The sequence below is a fragment of the Sus scrofa genome, chromosome 13 (genome assembly GCF_054392235.1).
Source record: "Sus scrofa isolate SSC_HxYL_T2T_F1_AM1 chromosome 13, Sscrofa_HxYL_maternal_Yorkshire_Landrace_v2.0, whole genome shotgun sequence".
Classification (NCBI taxonomy): domain Eukaryota; kingdom Metazoa; phylum Chordata; class Mammalia; order Artiodactyla; family Suidae; genus Sus; species Sus scrofa.
The window spans coordinates 85114624-85126350 of NC_139395.1; the positions used below are offsets into that span (position 1 = coordinate 85114624).

The 11727-nt window shown below is 46.4% G+C and overlaps 1 long non-coding RNA gene across 1 annotated transcript; it reads left to right on the forward strand.

Annotated features, from left to right (window-relative positions):
* Positions 1 to 3204: 3204 nt before the first annotated feature.
* Positions 3205 to 9868, forward strand: LOC110256290 (uncharacterized). Its single transcript, XR_002337663.2, has 2 exons — positions 3205 to 3500; positions 8536 to 9868. It is a non-coding gene; the product is annotated as an uncharacterized LOC110256290 (long non-coding RNA).
* The last annotated feature ends 1859 nt before the right edge of the window (positions 9869 to 11727 follow it).

Genomic DNA, 11727 nt, shown 5'->3' on the forward strand with positions numbered 1-11727 from the left:
ACTCAAGCGGCTTTCCTCATTGTAATATTTTGGTGAGTATAAAAGTACTGATAGCAAAGGACTTCCTGGATGCATTCTTATGTGTGTGTGCGTGTGCGTGTGCGTGTGTGTGTGTGTGTGTCTTTTGAGGGCCACACCCACGGCATATGGAGGTTCCCAGGCTAGGGGTCTAATTGGAGCTGTTGCTGCCAGCCTATGCCACAGCCACAGCAATGTCAGATCTGAGTGGTGTCTGCGACTTACACCACAGCTCATGGGAATGTCAGATCCTTAACCTACTGAGCGAGGCCAGGGCTCGAATCTGCAACCTCCTGGTTTCTAGTCGGATTTGTTTCCACTGTGCCACGACCGGAACTCCATGGATGCATTCTTGACTGAAGTCCTCTAAATCTATTTTCCCTCAAAACTGAATTCTCTCATCATGGGGGTTTTTAGGAGACAGCAAGGTGTAGGGCAATGGGCATGGTGCTCAGTAAGAGATTCTCTTAATGACTAGGTACAGGGGGGCCACCCATGCACCATGCGCTGGGAATACAGCAGCCACCAAAGGAGTCAGAAACCCATATCCTAATAGAGCTGCCGTTCTGACTCTGTTAGTCATCAGCTGTGTGAGCTTAGCAAGTCACTTAACCTCTCTGAGCATCAGCTCATTATAGCATGTTCACAGGATTGTTGGGAGAGCTCTATGTCAGCTCTTGCATGTGGAGTGTCAAGTCTAGGCCCTAACACCTAAACGGCTTCTAGAAAGGGTAGTCAGGATGATTGCTCTTGCAGGCAGTGGGTAAGAAGGGAGTTCAGATAAATCCAAGGAGGCCTTGCACTACTGGCAGAACCTTTAAAGAAGAGGCAGGGTGAGAAGGGTCATCTGTGAACAATGGCTCCCCTCCCCAAATAAAACCCCACCTCTGTTCCCTGCCTTTCAACCAATACCCCCGGGTTGCAAGGTTTGCCCACATGGGCAGCTGCTGGGCTGGTGGCCCTTTGACCCCAAGGCCCTGCCTGCTGGTCCATGTTGTCACCCTGACAGAAGTTCCACCCCCGGTGCCCTAACCCCTTGGACACTCTCCAAGTTCAGGGCCAGGCATTCCCGCCAGCCCAGAGTCCTCTGGGTGGGGTCAGCGCAGATCTAGCTTACTCCCCCTGAAGGCAGGTCACTCAGCTCATCCTGCCTCCTGCCCCTGAGCAGATCACTCACCCTCTGAGTCAGGCTCTCCTCTCCAGACTAAAGGGTTAGGTGAATCCTCAGTTCTGGGATTCTACAGGGTTCCTCCCATGGGACATCTGATAGAAATCTGGAATCCATCAAACCACAGTCTTTCCACTAGTAGTCCCAGTTTCAGAGCTCAGTGTTTCTATCTGCAAAAATGGGCTTACTAATCCCTGCTCCCATATCATGAGTGTTGACACAGTGGAGGGGACTTGGGATCTTGAGTCAGACAGACTTGACTTTGAATACTGGTGTCTCCATTTGCAAGGCAAGATGCTTCTGCCCTCTGGAAGCCCCAGTGCTTCATCTGAAGGACAGGATATGGCATCTTCCTTGAGGAATTTCTGAAGTGAGTGAACCATGCATCATATTGCTCATAGAACATGATAAATAATTGGCAGCTCTTCTTAAGGTGGTTGGTATTTACTCTAAAGTAAGTACCTGATTAGAAGCTGATTCTATCCCTAATTTCCCCATCATGCTCACCCTCTCTGGGTCTCTGAGGTTGGGTTCCTCCAACTGCTAATCAGTGATGGAACTTCTATGGCTGAAAGCTACCTCCTGAGGGAACACAGTGGCCATCCCAACTTCCTCTTAGGCAGCAGAGTCCGTGGTCCATGCAACACTTCCTGTTGAAAAGTGTGTCCTCAGTACATGTGATGAGTCCTCAGATACACAGTACCCTACTCACCTGCTTCTCCTGGGATCCTAACTGGTCCATGCTTTGGAGTAGATTTAAAGCCATTCTTTCTTTGTGTGATATAAATCTTGAATTTCCCCCTGACCTCACTTGTCGCTGTCCTTTGTCCCCACTGTCTGTTCAGAAGAACATGTGACACCCAAAGGGACTAGAAGCCCTGAATCTCAGGGTTAGAGGCAGATAAATGATACTTAGGTGAAACCCTCTTTTGGTGCTTGAACTTCCTCTACTCCACCCTGTTCTTACTTACCTCCTATAATGGGAAACTCACTAGACAAAAAGGGGTCATTTTATCACCTACTTGGTCACCAGTTAGCTGTCTGACTTGCTAGAAAAACCATTGCTCAACTCTGGCAAAAAAAAAGCTTCTATCATGGGTAAGTCATCTGTGAATCTCTGTTCCAAAGAACAATCCTGTTTTCTTGTCCATCCCCCTCCACAACTCTGAACCTCATGGCCACAAAAAAATGGAGATGTGACATTTTTCTCTAGAATAACAAAACTCTGTTAATGTGTCTCTTTATTTACCCACTCACTAGACATTCCTGTAAGGAATCTACTTCAGATGCCCACAGAGCATGCCTTTCAATTGTAAGCACAATTAGCTAGTTTCCAGAAGGAGGAGGAGGGGCATTCATGGGCAGAGATAAATCATATCCTCGGCCAAAACCCCTCTTCTATTTTCCAACAGGGAACCCAAAGCAATTTCAGAACAACTCCGGGGGTAACATTGTTTTCCTTGTGCAGCTTCAGAAACAGAGGCACAGGAAGCGAAGGTCACCCAACAAATCAAGGGCAAAGGCGTGCACTAAATCCCAGGAATCTAAGACCTCCCGGTGCAGTAATTGATCCTCAACGATAAATGTTTGTCTTGCTAACCAGGGAAATTTATTGTGGTCTTTACAGCAGGATTCTTGAGGCTTAAAATTATAAACAGGGAAACAGGGCCTGGTCATAAGTTGAGTGATTAATTGGCAGAGAAAATGTTCAAGGAGGGAAAGGGTCAATGGGGTGAAGAAAAATCAAACCTCTTTTAGGAAGTTTCCCTGCTCTCTTACATAGTTTTAATTCTTCATGCTCGGTCTCTTCATTAAACATTTTTGAAGTGGGTTTTTATTTTGTTTCTTGGTTTTTGCTTTTTGGTTATTTTTCTGGCAAGGTTATTTGAGTATGTCTGCCACTTAGATTATTTCTGAGGTTGAATTGAACTTAACCTTTGCCCAGTGAAGCAGAACAGATTCCTGCTTATCTGAAGTAAGTGGGACTGAGAGGCCAAGGGACAATCAAGACCGTAATCAGAAAAGGCTGAGATAGAGCACGCTCTGTTTCTTTGCCAAGGAAGGGTCACAGTGAGGACCAGTGTCCAGGTCATGGGACACAGGTGCTGTGACGGCTCGGGGGGAGCCACCCGAGGATGGAGCCGACTCACACAGCAGCTCCTCAGAGGCAGCAGGTCCCCAACACAAGAAGAGCCTGGCCTTTGTATTGAGACCTTGTTTACCCTTCCAGCTCCACCCTGTGCTTGCTGTGCAGCTTCAGCAAGTTGGGGAACCTCTCTGAGTCTCAGTTTCCTCAGTCAGCTCTGGCTAAGTGGTAAGGGCTGTGTCTGTTGTGTTGATGAGTATGTTCTTAGTGCCTAGTACATAATAGGTGCTTGGTATGTGTCTGCTAAAGCAATGAGTGGAAAGGGGTCACTGTGAAGATGAAATGAAAGATTGTAAAGAAAAGCCTGGGACATTAAAGATGCTCTTTCAACAGTGGTTCTTATGGTCCAGACTCTGGTCAGTGTTAGGGCAGGGAAGGAGTCTGGTGTTGTTACATCGTAGAGCCCAGCATCTTGAGCGTAAGGAAGCCAAGGTCTGTCTTTTCCTTTACTTAATGTACACTGGTGGGGGCCCTCCAAGCAGTGAGGCACTGTACTGGGGCCATTTCCAGCCAGATGAAATCCCTATGCTATGAAGCTTACATTCTACTGGGAAGAGACAGTAAACCAGTAGACAGGTATAAATATGAATAATTTCACATGCCAACAAAGAGCTATGAGAGTAAGAGAGCAGGTAACCTGACAGAGAGGGTCTGACAGTGGTGGTAGGGGATGACCACCTAGGTAGGGCCTCTTGGAGGAGGTGAGAGAGGAGTAGAGACCTACATGACCAGAAGGAGAGAGTCAGACTAGACTTAGAAGCAAGACTGCTCTGGATCAAGGCTTCTTCCTTGGTTTATTTTGGTGTTTGTTTTCAAAGGTCTTTTTTCGAAGGGAGGGAACAAGGCTTCTATTTTGATAAATTTTAAGCTTATAGAAAAGTTCCAAGATAGTCAAGGAACTCTCATCTTCTAGATTCACCAATTGTTAAAGTTTTGCCTTCTTGTCTCTATTAACATGGAACATACATACGTGTTACACACATAGCCCTATACCTTCCCACACACATGTTTTTGGAACCATTTGAGAATTCATGATGCAAATATACTGCTGCATCGCCCTATATTTCAGTGTGCATTTTGTAAAATATTTCCTAAACCAGTGTCTGTATTTAAATTCTGTCAATAGTTCCCGGAATAACCTTTTAAAGTGATACACATTTCCAGGTCCAGGATCTCCCACTGCATTAGTCCTTACATCTCTTTAGTCTCCTTTAGTCCAGAACATTTCCTTAGCCATTCTTTGTCTTTCTTGACCTTGACATTTTCTGAGCATGCAGGCCGGATACTCCTTGAACTGTTCCTCTATTTGGATTCCTGATGCTTCCTGAGGAGCAAGTTCAGGGGGGCTTCTGTGGCAGGAATGCCCTGGGAGGGATACTGTGCCCTCCTCAGCATGTCACAGCAGGAGGCAGGGGGTACTGGGCTGTCCCAGGGTGGGTGATGCCAACTCTGGCTGCTGGGTGAAGGTGATCTCTGCCACTTTCTCCACTATCAAGGTACTACTGCCCCTTTGTAATGAATAAATCATTTGTGGGGAGGTACTTTTAGAGTGTAAGTTGTTCTGTTCCTCAAAGTTTCACCCATGGGTTTTAGCCTTCATGGGTGATTTTCTTACTCCATCTTTCCTTCTATGTTTATTAGCTGGCATCCTGCTGCAAAGAAGAGTTTTCCCTTCTCTCTCATTTATTTATACAAAACTTATTTTGTTACAGCACTACAAACTCATTGCTTTTATTTCATTCAGCGGGTTATAATCCATGACTGCAAGGTTCCTCCAACATGGCCAGTGAGAAATCCTTTAGCTTAGCCCCCATCTTTTTGATGTGTCCCCATCTTTCTTCAAGCCCACTTCCTTGCTTTCTGGCACAAAAAGTCTGAGGCTCACCTTGCACTTTGCTTGCATCAGTCCTGGAATCAGCCTTTGCTCCAACAAACCTGGCTACTTTTGATGTTAAGACATTTAGAGCCCAAGCTCTGGGTGCTGGGTGGGCTCAGCGTGTAGCTGTTTTTAGGCTCTCAGGGGAGGGAGCCAGAGAGCTTCTCAGACATGACTGGCAGGAGGCACGGTGATACTGTTAAAGTGTGGATTCTGATCCTGTTGACTGGATTTACCAGCTGGTGTCAGAGATTTTGCTTTTCTAACAAGCTTCCATGTAATGCTGATGCTGCTGAGCCACGAGCCACACCTTGGGCACCAAGGATGTAGGATGATGGTTGTCAAGCTTAGGCATTTCAGAATCTGGAGTTTGTTACAATACACACTCTTGGGCTCTGCTCTTAAAGCTTCTGACTCAGGAAGTTTAGGTGGGGACTGAGAACATCCATTTCTAACAGGTTCCCAGGGATGCTATTATTTCTGAGCTGGAACCACATTTGTGAGAACTGCTGATCCAGGACGCTTGTTCTCAAATGTGGCTATATAGGAATTCCTGGAGAATTTTTTGTTTGTTTTAAAAATACTGATTCTTGGAGTTCCCGTCGTGGTGCAGCGGAAATGAATCCGACTAGGAACCATGAGGTTGCGTGTTTGATCATTGGCCTTGCTCAGTGGGTTAAGGATCTGGTGTTGCCGTGAGCTGTGATGTAGGTTGCAGACGCAGCTCAGATCCCGTGTTGCTGTGGCTCTGGTGTAGGCTGGCGGCTACAGCTCTGATTCAACCCCTAGCCTGGTAATCTCCATATGCCATGGGCGCAGCCCTAAAAAGACAACAAATAAAAAAAAATAAAAAAATAAAAATACTGATCCTTAAGGTCCCAGAGATGATGACTTAATTGGTATATGATGTGGCCCCAGCATTGAGAAGGCTATGAGTTATGTAAGTGTTTCTACTGCTCAGCACAAGTTGAGAAGATGATTCTAAGCTGAGGTAGGAGTGAAAACAAGGGTCTTTAAGAAGGAATGAGCTTGACATTTTCTTTTTTCTTTTTTTTTTTTTGCTTTTTTGCTTCTTAGGGCCATACCTGCAGCATATGGAGGTTCCATGGCTAGGGGTTAAATCGGAGCTACAGCTGCTGGCCTATGCCACAGCCACAGCAACGTCAGATCCAAGCTGTGTCTGCCACCTACACCACAGCTCACGGCGATGCTGGATCCTTAACCCACTGAGCGAGGCCAGGGATCAAACCCACAACCTCATGGTTCCTAGTTGGATTCGTTTCTGCTGAGCCACAATGGGAACTCCGAGCTTAACATTTTTAAGGGTCAGTGTGAAGGCCAGCAGGAAGTGGGGTCAGAGAAGTGGGCAGGAATGGGACCGGGAGGGGATGAGCTGGGTGAGGCATATGCCAGTCACTCTAGTGAGTTGGGAAGCCAACGGAGGCTTCAGGCGAGGATGCCTTAACCTTTATCCTCACCTGACAGTCCCAAGGCCAGCTCTCCATTGCAGGTCCAGGGGCTCTCTACCCAAATGAGTTTGGGTTGTGACATAAAGGATGAATGAGCTTCACAGCCTTCTCTTAGTGCATCTACATTTTAAGGATTGCCCATGGATTTTGTTTGGATTTACTTTCCAAAGCTTTGAAATCTCTGAGAAGTAAGTTTAAGGATAGTAATAAAGTATTATATCATGGGAGAAAAACTTGGCAGGAAGGGGATGTCTCTAACTGCTGATAAAGACATCCTGGAGAGAGCTGCTTCAAGAAAACACAATGTATGTTGCATAATGTGAATGCACTTAGCATCACTGAACTGTACACTTAAAAGCGGTTAAGATGGTACATTTTATATTATGCTTTTTATAAATAAAAAAGATAATATTCATCATATAATGAAAGGTAATCTACAAAGGTCTGAATTCTTCAATTTAATTGTTTGCTGTTCAGGAAAGTGACCATGAATAATTCACTATCACATGGAAAATTCTATCATATCGCTACAAATAGTAAAGAATTTAAGCCAAGATTAAAAAAGAACAGAAAATGTGTGAAACCATGAACTTGGGATATGGATAAAGTTGGGGACCACCACTCACTTTAACAAAAGGACTTTTTTTTATGTGAAGGATTCTGCATCAGGCTCACCTAAGTAACTGTGTCCCTCTGAGGCACTGAAAACATGATTCACTTGGTGTGCAGCATGACAGAAAATAACTAGTCTGGAGAGAGAGGCAGACTAGGGGCCTTCTGTGATGTCACTTCCCACAATGTGATAATAACCCTGCATTTCTGCTTATCTGCTCTCTCCCCTCAAGGCCATAGCACAATATGAGTGTGCCTGGATCAAACAGGATTCCTGTGACACAATCCACATTCTATTTTGATTCTGGCAGTTGGTAACCTTTCTTCTAGGAAATGGAACAACGGAAAAAAAAAAAAAACAACAACAACAACCAAACAAACCTGTTGGTGATATTCTGTTGTCCTGAGCATGTGAGGGCAGCGAGGCTCAGGGCAAATTGAGCAGAGCCAGGTGTAGCCCCTGGGTCATTTTTAGCAACACTCCCAGGCCTGATATTTGATGGCAGCCTGCAACCAGCTCTGTCAACCTGCCATGAAGATGACCTGTCCTTTCCCTCGGTTATTTGAGCCCTGGGTTTTTCCTGGGAAAGAGCTGTCAGTGATGTCATTATCTCATGATGCTGTTGGGTGACCTTGCTCACAGAGCTGGTTCCACTCATTTCTCTCGTACCCTAGTGTTGAACTGAAGAACACACTGCTGAGAACCAAGGGGGGAGAGGGTCAGGACTCTGCAAAGGGGAGGCTTCCTTGCCCCTCATCTGATTTCCAAATCCTTATCATGATTAGCTTTTATCTGACCCCGTTTCTAGCAGTCCTCAGCCTGAAAAAGCCTTAACGGAAAAACAATGCAAGAAGAGATAAATGAGATTATTATTTTTTTAATGTTGTAGTAGACTCAGCCAGACAGAAACTACGAACTCATATAGAACAGCTTTGATCCTTCTTATAAGACAGAGAGATATTTATAAGTGGTCTTTTGTACTGTGGACCAACCACAGAGGCCTGAAAGGCAGACCGGAGACAGGAAACACATTACGTGGTCTAATTCCGCTGGTCTAATTAAGGAAAATAGGCCCTGAGCTAGCTCCTGCATGGACGTCACGGGACGCTCCGCCCTCCTCATAAGGTGGGCCCTGCTGCCATCCTTATTTCAGGGAGGAGGGAACTGAGTCAGAGGCCAGACCTGCTGATCACCCAGTAAGTAGTGTTTGTGGGAAATGAGCATGTTTCTGTACTCTTCACCCAGGACACCCAATGGCTGCCTTTCTGATACTACAACCAAGAGTGTTTCAGGAACTCCACACTTAAGCTCTTTCAATCAGTAACAGAATGATCCTAGACCTTCCCCAACACACATTGTTGAAGCTGAAAGGACACCGCACAGATGAATGCTCTGAGGCTGCCAGCAGGTAAGAGGATCTGCTCATCAGAGTGGTGGCATCTGTCCTCAAACTCTGAGGGTTGACTACACGCACACACAGGACCACTTAGTGCGGACAAAATCATCTTGTCTGGGATATGGCCTTGTCGACAACCTCATTTTAATTCAACAAGATGTGGGCACGAAGGGCAATTTACCCTTCAATCTGCTCCCTGGGGCCTAAACAGCACGCTGTTTTCTTTCCTTCTTTGCTCCTGGCAGCAACAGATACTATTGGGTTGGAGCTCCACAAATTGTTTGGATATAAGGAAAAAGACGATACAGACTTTGCTGGTCAACATGAATAGATGCCGACTGCAAACCAAGGAAGGACAAACTGGGAAAGCAAGGAGCACAGCGCCACCTGCTGCTGAGAGGGGGGATGGCGGTAGAGATGCACCCAGTGGGAAGCTGGGCTGGAAGCACCAACCCCTCGGGTCAAATCCTCCCTGCATTTCCCTTCAGGGAAGGAACTGAAGCCAGAAAGGGTGAGAGGCTGATTTCCAACTCTCTTCCCTCCACCTGAGGGGAGGACACAGGAACTGGCAGCCACCTGGCCCTCAGGAGGAAGAGGAGAGGAAACACAAGGAAAAGCAGGTGCAGACCTGGTTCCTGCTTAGAGGGTGAGACGCCCATCATGCCAGGAGATCACTCATAGGAACTGTACAGGCTGGCAGTTTGTGCAATGGCTGCTCCACCATCCCGGCCAGACTGCAGGGCTTTCAGGCCGAGGTGGCACTGAATGAAGATGCAAAGGGCATCAAGATGAGGGGGAAACCACCCCATAAACTCAGTTTGAATACAAAAAAAAAAAAAAGGCAAAGAAAGGTGAAGTGAAACATCAGTGTGGGATCAGAAGGAAGGGACCGTGCAGACTGCATGTCATGGGACAGGGACTGTGTGGCCCCTGAACCAGGAGAACCGCTCCTGCCTCAGAACCTCTGCAAGGCTTCCGGGGGCCTGGACTAACGCTCCCTCCTGCTGCTCAGATGTTGCCCAAACATCACCTACTGGGACAAGGCTGAGCCTTGCTGCGTGCTCCCCATCCCCTCACCCTCCATGTCCCTCCTGGCACCCACACTGTGTATTTGGTCCTCCGCTAACGGATCCTGGCACTGACAAAGACATTTGAAAATAAATTTTAATTGATTGAGTTAAATTATTTCACATTCATGGCCCTCCTGAAAACTCCCTGAGGAGAAAAAAGCGTGGGGACAAACTGAACTGGCCCCCCAACAGATCCTCCACTTCTGTGCCTTCTGAACCTGGGGTCCGCGATGTGTCAGGCTCTGTCCTAGGCTTCTTTTGCTTTTTTTCTTTTTAGGGCCGCAGGTGTGCTTATGGAAGTTTCCAGGCTAGGGGTCAAATTGGAGCTGTAGCTGCTGGCCTACCCCATAGCAATACCAGCCACATCTGCGACCTATACCACAACTCGCAGCAATACCAGAACCTTAACCCACAAAACAAAGCCAGGGATTCAAACCAGCATCCTCATGGATACTAGCTGGGTTCATTTTCACTGAACCACAATGGGAACTCCTGTCCTATCATCCTCACAGGCTGATGGTAGGGGGTAAGTGATTTGCCCAAATGGTATGGGGTGCAGCTGGGATTTGAAGCCAGGTTAATCCGACGTGACCATGTTTCCAGACTGTATGGTCACTTTTTCCCAACCCACCATGGACAACTCTGAGAGTCCTGTCAACACCCAGAGCCCACATCCCCAGAGCACTGTAGGTGGGTGGTTTGGTCACCAAGAAAAAATATTCCTCTGTAGTAATCAGAATCGGAATCGGCGGTGGGCATGCTACTTCCACATCCAGGAAAGTTCTAGAAGAAACCAAGAAAATCAGAGTCTACATGCTTTTAGTAGTGAAATTGTGCAATGGATCTAAAAGGAATTTAAAACACTTGGCCTTGGTTTCCTCATTTCTTGGTGTTAGTGTTCCATGTAAATTGATACCTAGTTAGGCATCTACTGTTGGCATATACTGCTACTCTCAGGTGTGGTAATGGACAAAAACGTGTCCAGGTGTAGGCAGGACATCACAAGTATCTGGAAAACAATGTTCAAAGTCCACCTTTTTGCCCTGAATGGAGAAAGAAGTTGCTATAAATATATATATCTCAACAACAATGGAGATAGACCTTAAGGGTAGTAGCTAAGTGAAATAAGCAGGACCAAGACACGAACTGCATGTATCACTTATAAGTGGAATCTTAAAAAAAATTAAAGGAAAAAAAGGAGAAAGTCACACCCGTAGAAAAAAGTGGTTTCTGGGGGCTGGAGGGTGGGAGGAAGAGGTTGGTAAAAGGGTATAGGCTTCCAGGTATGAGATGAATAGCTCGGAGGATTTAATGTAAGACATGGTGACTAAGTTGACAACATTGTATTACATAATTGAAACCTGCTAATAGAGTGGAACTTAAAGCTCTGTAGCCCACCCCACCTGACATGATTACGAGATGGAGCCTGACAAGGTGGTAAGAATCCTTTCACAATCTATACTTATATCAAATCAACACAATACCCGCTTTAAATATCTTACAGTTTTGTTAATTATGCCTCAGTAAAGCTGAAAAATAAAAGTACCATTTACCCCTTCTACCCAGAGTGCTGTCGCTGGCTTTCTTATTGTTTTAACTAGTTATTCAGCATTTACTGAGGACACCCTCTGCCGGACCCTGTGACTGGGTCCCTGCTCAGAAGCAGCCACCTGTGGGGTGGCATGTCTCTCCCTCACAGCACATAGGTATCCTGCCCTCCTCAGAGCTTCAAGGACCCCAATACCTACTCTCAGCCAGGTACCCTCTGGCGTTGCAGGTCTCCCGACTCAGCCCCCCAGAGGATCCAGCTCCCATCAGGCACCACCACGGAACAAATCTTAGCTCCCTCCAGGCTGACCCCCCTTGTACTCAAGGGTCCCCTATTAGACTACAGAGTGATGGCTTCAGATCCTATCTCTGCTATGAGGTGTGTTCCAAAAATCTATTGGTCATCATCAAGTACCAAAGGGG